We start from the raw sequence: 11,017 nt of genomic DNA, 5'->3' as shown, positions 1-11,017 counted from the left end.
TGAAACTTCTGATTGATCAGTTATATCTAACTTATTCTTTTTAAACTCTACCACCTCTGATGGCTGTTTTGTTTTTAATTCATCAGATAAACTATCATCCAATAAATTAACAATTTCTGATTTCTGCTTTACTACAGGGGTCTCTATTATTGAATCATTGCCCCTTTTCACACTACTGTCAGGAGACAATACTTCATATTTCACTTTAATATTACTACTTTCATGCATATTTACACTTGAACCATTGTCTGGATTTACAGTCCCCTCAACAGACATAGGTTCTGATTTAAGTTTAACCTCAGTGTCTTTTGGCGGTTCCATCGCCGACAGTCTTTTAGTGCACGTTAGTAAAATTTTTAACAGCTTTCCACTTAACTTAGTTCCTTCTGCACGAAGTATGGCGTTGCCGGCGTGGTGTACCAGGATTACTGATGCGACGCAGCTCGCTGAATTGCAGACGGCACTCCGACGGCTGTTGTGTGTTTGCGTGGCCCGCAACTGCAGGCGCGGCTCCGGCTGCTCGGGCGGATGACTGCGGTGCGGCGAAACTGGCTTCTCGCGATGCCGGCAGCGCCGCTCGACTCAGTGCCAGCTCCGTCAATCCAGATGTCTCGTTAATCCAATTGCGTCGTCCACATGCACACGTAACACTTTCACTGTTCTATTACTCAGCTGCGTGTCGCATTTCACTCGCGAATCCGAATATTTAAAAATCACTTTCACTTTTACTCAGTCGTATTTCCCGGCCGATGCACCATACGTGGGGCGGCGGGTTGGAAAATTTACTGTTGCATAAAATGTTTGAATGTTGAAACACCTTCCCGGCCGATGCACCATATGTGGGGTGGCGGATGGCTATTTTTATCAATTTTATGTTGTTTATATAAATGTTTGGTTTGTAGAATGTAAAACCAGTTCCTATTATTTAGGATGTTATTTATGCTGTCTTTCGCCGTTCTCAACACTGGCTCTCTAATTACAATATTGGCAACCAGAAAGTGATTAGCAAAATGTGAAGCCTGTAATTAGAATTCCTAGTGCCCACTTCATCTGAGAATACACTTACAGTTACAGCTTATAGCTCTGAGGAATTAGGAGATTGTCTGGGATTTATAATTAAAAACAGTCGTGAAAAAAACGTCCTGCATTCTGAAAGTCACAGACGAAAACAAAAGAATCCACACAATCTAACTAACAGGGCAGTTCAGAGTCTAATGCGCTGATGCCACTATAACTGTCCAAATTAAATATTTAAATGAATGCTCGCCATAATTTGATGATTAGGTTCATCAAACGCCACGCTAACTAATGGTAGAATGTTTGTCCCGCGGCGGCACGTGAAAATACGACAATACGCAAACTGAAAATCGATAATTAAAGTCAACCCAGAATTAACACTTCACTCGAAAATGATTTCATGGTTACGCGTATCCCGAGTAACTTAATACGGCATCCGAGGCTGTTTGTAGCAATGATACCGACGCGACGCGACCGAATAAATCATAGCTTCTTTTGCTGATGGCCAATGAAGCTCTCAATTTAAATGTGCATTCAGCACACAGGTAAGTAATCGTAATAAAAATTTGACGTGGCTAAGTTAAATATTTTGGGCGAGAGAATTAATTTAATTACACTGCACGCAGTAGACAAGCTCTGAACTGGCCCTTAGGATATACGCTATCGCTATAGTTTTATAGTTATTCAAATGAAACTTCTCACATCCTTATGGTTATAGCGGATCTCCATTCTACTTAATATAAACATCCTAGCCTTATTTACTAGCCTACTTAATCTATCTTGCTTCCTTAGGTTTTAAGACAAAAACCAGAAAATTATGAATTTCAACTAAAATCTTAATTTGTGAGATCCAAAGTACTGTTTATATTAAATTATTATTGAAAAGGAATCTAAGTATAAATTTTTAAATCTCTAGCTCTTTTCTGTTGCGCCAATGATTTTTACAGAAAAACGTCCAAATTTCGAAAATGGTTAAAGTTATTGAACTGATATTCAACACATATTAATTTAGTATTACTCCTGACATGCTAGAAACATTTTAGTTTATTTACTTGATTTTTAAAGTATTGCGCAACATTTATGACGTCAGAGCTAGTTACAGCGGACTGGCTGGCACACAATGGAAAGACTGATGTGCATTTATTACGGCGTGAGTAAGCTGCTTCCCTACAGCACAACTTGACTAGAAGAAGGGATCGGCTGGTAGGACATGTTCTGAGGTATCAAGGGATCACCAATTTAGTATTGGAGGGCTGCGTGGAGGGTAAAAGTCGTAGAGGGGGACCAAGAGATGAATACACCAAGCAAATTCAGAAGGATGTAGGTTGCAGTAGCTACTGGGAGATGAAGTAGCTTGCAGAGAATAGAGTAGCATGGAGAGCTGCATCAAACCGGTCTCAGGACTGAAGACCACAACAACAACAACAAATCACTTATACGACCAGTGCTTACATATGCCGCTGAAACCTGGACATGATCAACTAAAGACATTGAAATATTAGATACATTTGAAAGAAAGGTACTTAGATGAATTATCGGCCCAATCTGTGAAAGAGGAAGATGGAGGAGGGGATACAACCATGAGTTGTGTATCATACACAAAGACCATCCTATCAGAAGGATAGTGAAATCATCCAGACTGAGATGTGCGGGACATGTGGCTCGCATGAATGATACAGAAGTACCAAAAAGAATATTACAAGGAAAGCCAGGAGGGCAGAGAGGACGTGGTTGATCAAGAGCCAGATGGGAAGATGAAGTAATCGAAGATCTTAGGAAGATGGCCTATAGAAACTGGAGAGTATTGACAAAGGACCGGGAGAAATGGAAGGAAATTGTAGAAGAGGCCAAGGCTCATCATGAGCTGTAGAGCCAAGAAAGAGGAAGAAGAAGAAGATGAACAAGTAATGTAAAGGAAGTAGCATTTTATCACGAAAAATCTCATGATTGGTTGCAGCACTAGTTACAGTACATTAATAAACTGTAAAATCTGAAACTGACAGAATAACTAGGCAAGGTACACGCATTACACTTAGATATTTATATGCCACTTTTAACGTAGTCTAAACCACTGAGCTGAAATGCAGTAGCCCCTATCATTATACTCAATATGAACCACTTGCAAATTAAGGATGATATTATTCTGCTTGTTTCCACATCATAATTTCAGCAGAGGATGAGCGATCTCAATAGAAAAAGTATGAGATTTCGACTAAAATGTCAGTAAAGCAAGAGCCGATTCAGCTATCGTAACTATTCTGAAAGTATGTTGTCGAAGATCACCGATGTAGTTAACGAAACTATGACAAGTTCATGCCAACGAAAGTAATGCCACAAACTATTACGTACCTGCCTGCTTCCATGTTGATAGGATGAGCTCCCCCGTGAGACACCTTGAGAGGAAAATGTTACCACAGTATTATACGTTCCCGCAAATCCTAACATATGGGAAGACATGGTATTAACTTCATTTGACCACGTCTGAAGTATTGTATACTCAACCATTTTTAACAATTTTTACAGTCTGCGCTGTGTATGTTCGTGCCTTGCCCTATGAGATGGCGTTCCATAGTCCGGAAAGAAGCAGCTCTTTCCTGCGGTTGGCCACGCAACCGAAACAAATTATTTCTACGTTTCGTGTGTAAATTCAGGTTCTCAAGCAATTTCCTCACTCTTTTATGTATTATTACCGGAAGGACCTACAGCGCATGACGTACGAGCGATTCCGCAGTATCTCGTTACCAGGATTCCTCTTCCACGTTTTAGGAAAGAGCTACTTGAGTTCAGTTAAAGCTCAGCCAGTTGAGCGCAAGAAGTTATACAAGCCTTTTAATGGAAAACGCGGACCACCAATTAAAAAAAAAATATGCGAAATTTTCCTCTCTCTGATTATCCACTTAGTGAAAGTTAAATATCCTAGATTGTAAAACATTAATCCTCAGTCGTAGTGGCATCTTTGCTTATGTTTCCCCGTGTTTTTATATTTTACTTAGCAAAGAAACACGAAAATTTTTACGATCAGTGTATGGTCATTTCCGTTTAGGCAACCCTAGTAAATTTATACTATTTTTGCATAACCCTTAGAGTAATATTTTCTCACAGTTTATTTTCATCAAATGGTTTCAACTCTGCAGCTTGTCGATGATGATGATGATGATGATGATGATGATAACATCATTGGAAACTGATGTTCTTATTGTTCATCTGCGATACAACGGTGAGAATGGAAGATATAAACTTTATCGTATAATGTTAACAATTTTGACGGATCGCAGAATAAACATCTGACAGCAGTCGCACTGACAAGTCCGCCCCAAGTGACAAAAACGATCGTAACGCGTCGAAGTCACAACTAAATCTTTCAAATAATGTACTGCTTTGAGGAATGTTTCAGTTTATGGGGAAACAGTGTATAGTTGGAGATCAGCAGATTGCAGTTGCAAATTGCCATTCGCGTGGTGATGTTAACAGAAAGTAACGCACTTCATAAAGTCAGGATTTAGCTAACAACAATGGAAACGCGTAGAAATAGCACAAGAATAGACAGCCAAGGAGCTTTCTACTTTGAAAGAAATCGGAACTACTAGGAACAGATTGAAAAGACGTAATGTTAGGACATAAAAAAATTAAAGACTAGTCAAATGAAAACGAGACTGGTGGAAGAAAGTAAGTAAACTGTTTATTATTCGAAAAGTAATCATCGTATCTATTAATACATGTTAAATATTTAGGGCTGCCTACGAAACCATGAACGTACCCAGGCTCGCTCCTCTTCGTCCGAAGCAAATTAACGGCCGCGAATGTCTTTCTGTAGGACACCAAAATTATGATAAGAAATCGAGACTGTGTGGAGGATGTGCAAGGCCTTCCCTGCGACTTCTGCAGACTACTCAAAGCAACTCTGGCAACATGTGGGGCAGCACACAGTTGCCAGTATTTTTGCAAGTACACTGCAGAAGTTTCGCTCAGAAGCCCTTACGCATCATTTAGTGTGCTGAAGTGGTTTGAAAGCACCTTGAGGAACAGAAAGCAGCGTGTTGATTGTGAAAATGAAACGTCTTCTCGCAAGTACGTGTGTGGGCATAAAACGTCTTCCTGGAAGCACCTTCGTGGGAATGAAACTTCTTCCGCGGAGCGCCTGCGTTCAAGGTGTCCCATAGGGCTCAGTTCTGGCCCACTACTGTTTTCACTGTCTGCTAATGATACTGAGGAGATCATGTCCCCCTGTAAATAGCATTTCTGTGGGAAAAACTCCAGGTTTACTTAAGAGCCAGACTTGAAGATATCCATACTGAACGACGATCTTTCTTCATCTGTCTGATGGGCAGAAAACTTAAGACTTACACCGAATGCGAAGAAGCACCAAATACTTTTAGTAGGCCATTTAACTGAATTTCGCCAAATTCTCCTCCAGTTCTCCTCGGCAGTATATACGAAGACGGTGAAGAACTTTGGAGTCACTCTGGGTATGCATGTCAATTGGGCACAATACAGTTTGTTTTTATCCTCACCAGAAGCCTCGGAACATATTTCGGATAAATCCTAGAGTCCGATTCCACTCGTCGGCTTTGAACAACGACGTCATACCAGAGGTAAGTACGCCACGTAGAGGCAATCTTTGAATGCGGCGGACGATATTCGTAAACAAAGGAAAGTACTATATGATAAAATTACCTTCACAAGTCATTCGATTATTTACTTAGCCACGAATTACATCGAAACGAATGGAAGATAATGGAAATAGCAAAGAGCAAAACAAAAAAGAAATAGATACGTGTGAAATACATTGCTGTCGTAACTTAAGGGTGTAAGAAACGCACAGAGAATCTTTAAATTCCATTACAGTATGGCGTGTGGTGAAGCTGTAATATTATAAAACAGCGTTAATTTATAACAAAACTTACTGAATCCAATGGGACTACCGTGGGAATGTAGGGGTTTTGGGCGGGGAGAAATTAAAATATAGCACAACAACAGGAAAATGAAATAAATAATAACGTATATGAAAGAGTAGCGCGAAATGAGGAAAAACCTACACAGAAACTCTAAAACAAAAAGCCAGTACACAAATAACGGAAATTCACAAAAGTAACAAATATTGGAATCGATAACTAGAAATAACGAATACATGCACTGATTCTAATTACCGATTCTAATGTTAGTTACTTTTTCATAGTATTCAGAGAGCAACTAAAAACGCAAAAAACCTACTACATTTCAGTGCACATACCTGCTGCAAAAACGATCCAAATAATGAACCATGCAACAGTTGGGATCGGTAACTTGGATTGATCTCTTATATTGCTTAATTCTAGTTACCGATTACAATATTTGTCATTTTTTTCACAGTAGTTTAGATAGCAATTACAAATTAAAAAATCCTGTTACATTTCAGTGTACACACCTGCCGGAAAAACGATGTAAATAATGAACCAAGTAAACATAGGAATCGGTAACTGGAATTGACCTATATATAGCAGGTTAATTCTAGTTACCGATTCCAACCGTTCGATGGTTCAAAATTTTGGACATGTCTGCATCAAGTGTGTGGAGTCGGTTTTTATGGGATTTCTAGAGTTCTTATTGATCTCTGAACTACAGGGAAGAAGTAACAAGTGTTGAAGGTACCGACTCCAAGTTTTCTTCCTTTTCGTAGTAGTGAAGAGAGTAATTCCAAATGTAGAAAACTTGTAACACCGTAGCGCATGCACTTGTGCAAAAACGGTCTAAATAACCTTTATAGGTCATTTCTAGTTACCGATTCTAATATTTATCCTTTTTTTCGCAGTAGTTTAGAGAGCAATTACAAATGCCGAAATCCTATTACACGTCAGTACACACACCAGCTGGAAAAACGATCTAAATAATGAACCATAGAATGACTGGAATCGTAAACTAGAATTAATCTATGTAGCTTAAAATCGTGTTAACATTCCGATATCTGTTACTTTTGTGAATTTTCGTTACTTGTATACTGGATTTTGTCTCAGGGTTTCCGTATTGCTATCTCTAAATTTCGTATTACTGTTCTTTCCATGTTCCATATATGTTACTTATTTCATATGCCCGTTGTGTTACATTTTAGTTTCACCACGCCGAAAATACCCACTTTCCCGCGATATAACCATAGATTCAACGATTATTATCTAAAACCAACGGTACTTCAGAGTACTGTTACATCACCACGCACTAGACTGTAATAGATTTAACTGTTTTCCGCGCCTTTTTTTAGTCGCATAAGCTTCGATAGTAATTTGTTTCAAACATGAATATTTCTCTTTTTCTGTTCTCATTTATTTTCTTTACCGTCAGTTATTTTTTATACAATTTGTGGCTAAGCAATTAATCACGTGAACTGTGATTGTAATTTCATCGTATTCTAAATTCGTTTGTTTACGAATATGATCAGCTGCTTTCAAAGATTGCCTCTACGTAGCGTCTTTACCTCAGGTGTGACGTCAATGCTCAAAGCTGATCGATGGAATCGGGGACTAGAATTGACCCCATATTTCCACAGGATTTAAAACGCACACTTGTACGATCATTCTTTCTGCCAAAACTCCACTGCTGCGATCTAATCCAATACGTCGTGTGTAATAACAACACCAGACGGCTGAAACCCGCCTTGAATGTCTGTGCGCGCTACATCTGTAACATCTGTCTGTTTGACGATGTCAGTGCTTAAGCCAGCAACATGGGTTGCTGCCAGACAAGTTGAGCACTCGTGTCTACTTCATCGGTTCATCAGGGCGCACCCCCAGTATCTAACATCATAATGATAATCTCACTTATGTAGTGCCCACCCACAAAACAAAACCATTCCAAACTGTTTCTCTGTTATGCTGTGCGCATTAAAATGCTTACTGACTGGATTCTCATCTAGGGAAGTCTGAGAACCGGCGTCCACAGTAACGGTTGAGGTGATGTGCAGAGCTACCTCATCACCTCCAGCGTATTTGTGTACAGATATCCGGATAGGTACACTCGCAAAAAGTTGGTCTTCCTTGATGAGAGTGTTTCATAAAGACAAATCAGCTTTTGCAACATTGCATCTTCAACGTAGGTGAAGATAGAAAGTCTGGGTAAATTTCAATCTATGAGTATGATTACAAACTTTTTATTTTCAAAAGAACTGTCCAATTTTACAAGGGCATATATTTTACACACCAGATCACAAAAACTGACAACGGCCGAAAAAGCGGTGTGCTGACCCAGCGCCCCTACATAACGTAGCCAGTGACGACATTGGCGCAGGATGACTTGGCGGTCGGTCGGTGCCGATGGTACCGCCAGGGCCTGTGGACAGTCTATGTTTATATATTTTACGCGCATGCATATACAACCTTGAGGTTATTGATGTAGTTGCATCTAGGATCAAATATTCCATTTACCTTTCGCGAGTCGTTTGTGTGTAAGAGTTCCATGGCTAAAGAATTTGTTGCTAGCACACTCGAGCAGATGTAATTTCGATGGATTGCTCACGCGCTGGCTGCGATATGTAAGCTGTAAGAGAATCTCAGACCAGAGAGCAGTGTTGTATGCAGCAGGAATTGTGTAGTAGTAGGGAGCAGTCGTGTGTATCGAGTTGGCTGGGCCGGTCGCGGGGGAGCGATGGCGGAGCCTGAGCGGTAAAAGCAGCCTCGCGCATATGTAGTATTGTTATATCAAGTCCCATGTAAATGTTTAAAAAAATCTCTTAATAATAATCTTTCTCATAAAAAGTAACTTTTGATAATCATTCATTTCAATTTAAAGAATTTACTAATTTCTCCAATCCTTGGTCATCCCGATTATTGAAAAGAAAAATCAGTTGTTTCCTTTTATACGTGACAAATCTATCGGCCGGCGTTGCACTCGGCTGTGCCAGAATAATTTCTTATAGGAGCAGATATATATGTGTTATCCGGCGACCTTATTGAGGTAAGAACTTTCAATTTTTTCAGAATGATCTATCAGGGCCAAAATTTACCAGTTTAAATTCACAGTCAATTGTTGAAAGGTTATAAGTGAGCCACAATTTTTTATTGAGAGATTAGTCACATTTTTTATTATTGATAGGTTACGCAATTTACTGTTGGGCAGTTACACTAAATGTCAGTGTTATAATTATATTTTTTACTGTTGGGAGGTTATTATACATAATAATTTTTTGTGGGGAGGTTACATGTGTTCTCCATCGAACGCAAGTTAAAACATCCAGACAGTAGTCAAACTTTGCGGTCTGGTCTGGACTTACTGTATTCATTTTGTTGCTATCCAACATCGTAATCCATCCAGAGTTGTTAGAAGGGGAGATACATGGACGGAGTCTATCACAAAATCCCGTAAAAAATTACATATTATGAAATCAGGCGACCTTGGAGGCCAATGGCCCAATGCGAGATTTGTACACGTCTTGCGGCCGATTCATCGTTAAGGCTTCTCGTAGTTAAAAAAATCTCTTGCAAGTAGGTCAGTGGTCTTCCGACCTGTTGAAAAACGAAATTTTCTGAATGTTCTTAAAATCGCAGGAAAAGACGTATTGCTGGTGCCATTGTTGAGTGCTTTCAGCTGTAGGAGGCGCATACCGAATGCGGTATCAGCACCACGAAGACCACTAACGGCAACCACGCTAACTGCCAACTCACAACTGGCGCCAAGGTAAACTTTTCCTTTATATGTGAATCTTACGACTTACACCAAGCTCCTAACATCATTCATGCTGAATGTGTAAGCTTGTGAAATCGGATGAATATTTTTGGAACATCCTGAATAATTTGTAGTCGCAAATAAATAGATGATTCTACATTTTCTCCTCAGCGTCTGGCCTGGTGAGAAAGCTATCATCCAGTTTATGAGATTAAGACATCAGTAGATACTGTTATCATCAACCTTGTAACTTCCTTATCAGTCTCCATAGCTGAATGCTTTACATGCTATTCTCGCTGGTAAAAAAAAAAGCACTCCGTCTTCAGGCCACGAGTGGCCTACCGGGACCATCCGACCGCCGTGTCATCCTCAGTAGAGGATGCGTATAGGAGGGGCGTGGGGTCGGCACACCGCTCTCCCGGTCGTTATGATGGTATTCTCAATCGAAGTCGCTACTATTCGTTCGAGCAGCTCCTCAATTGGCATCACGAGGCTGAGTGCACCCCGAAAAAGGGCAACAGCGCATGGTGGCCCGGTCACCCATCCAAGTGCCGACCATGCCCGACAGCGCTGAACTTCGGTGATCTCACGGGAACCGGTGTATCCACTGCGGCAAGGCCGTTGCCTATTCTGGGTGGTATTAATGTTAATTGAAAAAAACCGAAAAAGGGAAAATAAGTAAATAAACCATTGATGTTCATTATAACTCTACTCCAGGTCCCCTAAGCTTTCCTTGGTTCCTGGAGGATGGGAACGGAACATGTTGGCCATGCCTCGGGTTGCGATCCATGCCCGCTTTCCCCCTCACCCGTCCCTTTGCGTCCCAGGAAGGTCCGAAAAAAAAAAAAAAACCTAGACGGTGAGCGTAGGTGGCTGCCATGCGGAGAATCTGGTTTCGATTCCCGGTAATGCCAAGGGTTTTTCTAGGTGGGAGGATTGGTAAGTGTTGCAATCAGCTTTGTGATGCCAATTGAGGAGCTGCTTGACCGAGTAATAGCGGCTTCACGTTCTGGTAAATTGGCAAAACTGCCGGGAGAGCGGTGTGCTAACCAATTGCCCCGCCATAAGGCATCCTCGTGACAGCCGCAAGGCAAAGAATGACACGACGGCCGGTGTACATCACTTGGGCCTTCAGGGCCTCGACGAGGAGAAGCACGTTGTAATAGATGGGTTGCAGTGGTAGTAGACACAGCAGGTGTAAACCAAGTGGAAAACTGTCCATGACCTTGGATATATGGCGAGAGAAATCGACACGACATTCTGCTTTATCTAAAGTTGGCAGCGTAATACAGGCAAATTGCAGAGTGTCACATTCAGTAAAGTACGGAAGGCAGACAAGCGTGTAAAACCAGAGTCCGCGATTTAACACGTG

At 40.8% G+C, this 11,017-nt stretch overlaps 1 pseudogene; it reads right to left on the bottom strand.

Moving 5' to 3' along the window:
• Positions 1-10,157: 10,157 nt before the first annotated feature.
• Positions 10,158-10,271, bottom strand: LOC124597191 (annotated as a pseudogene).
• Positions 10,272-11,017: the final 746 nt, after the last annotated feature.

This window comes from Schistocerca americana, chromosome 2 (genome assembly GCF_021461395.2).
Source record: "Schistocerca americana isolate TAMUIC-IGC-003095 chromosome 2, iqSchAmer2.1, whole genome shotgun sequence".
In the NCBI taxonomy this organism is placed as follows: domain Eukaryota; kingdom Metazoa; phylum Arthropoda; class Insecta; order Orthoptera; family Acrididae; genus Schistocerca; species Schistocerca americana.
Note: the sequence above shows the minus strand (reverse complement) of the source record. Positions and strands in the feature narration are given on the sequence as shown.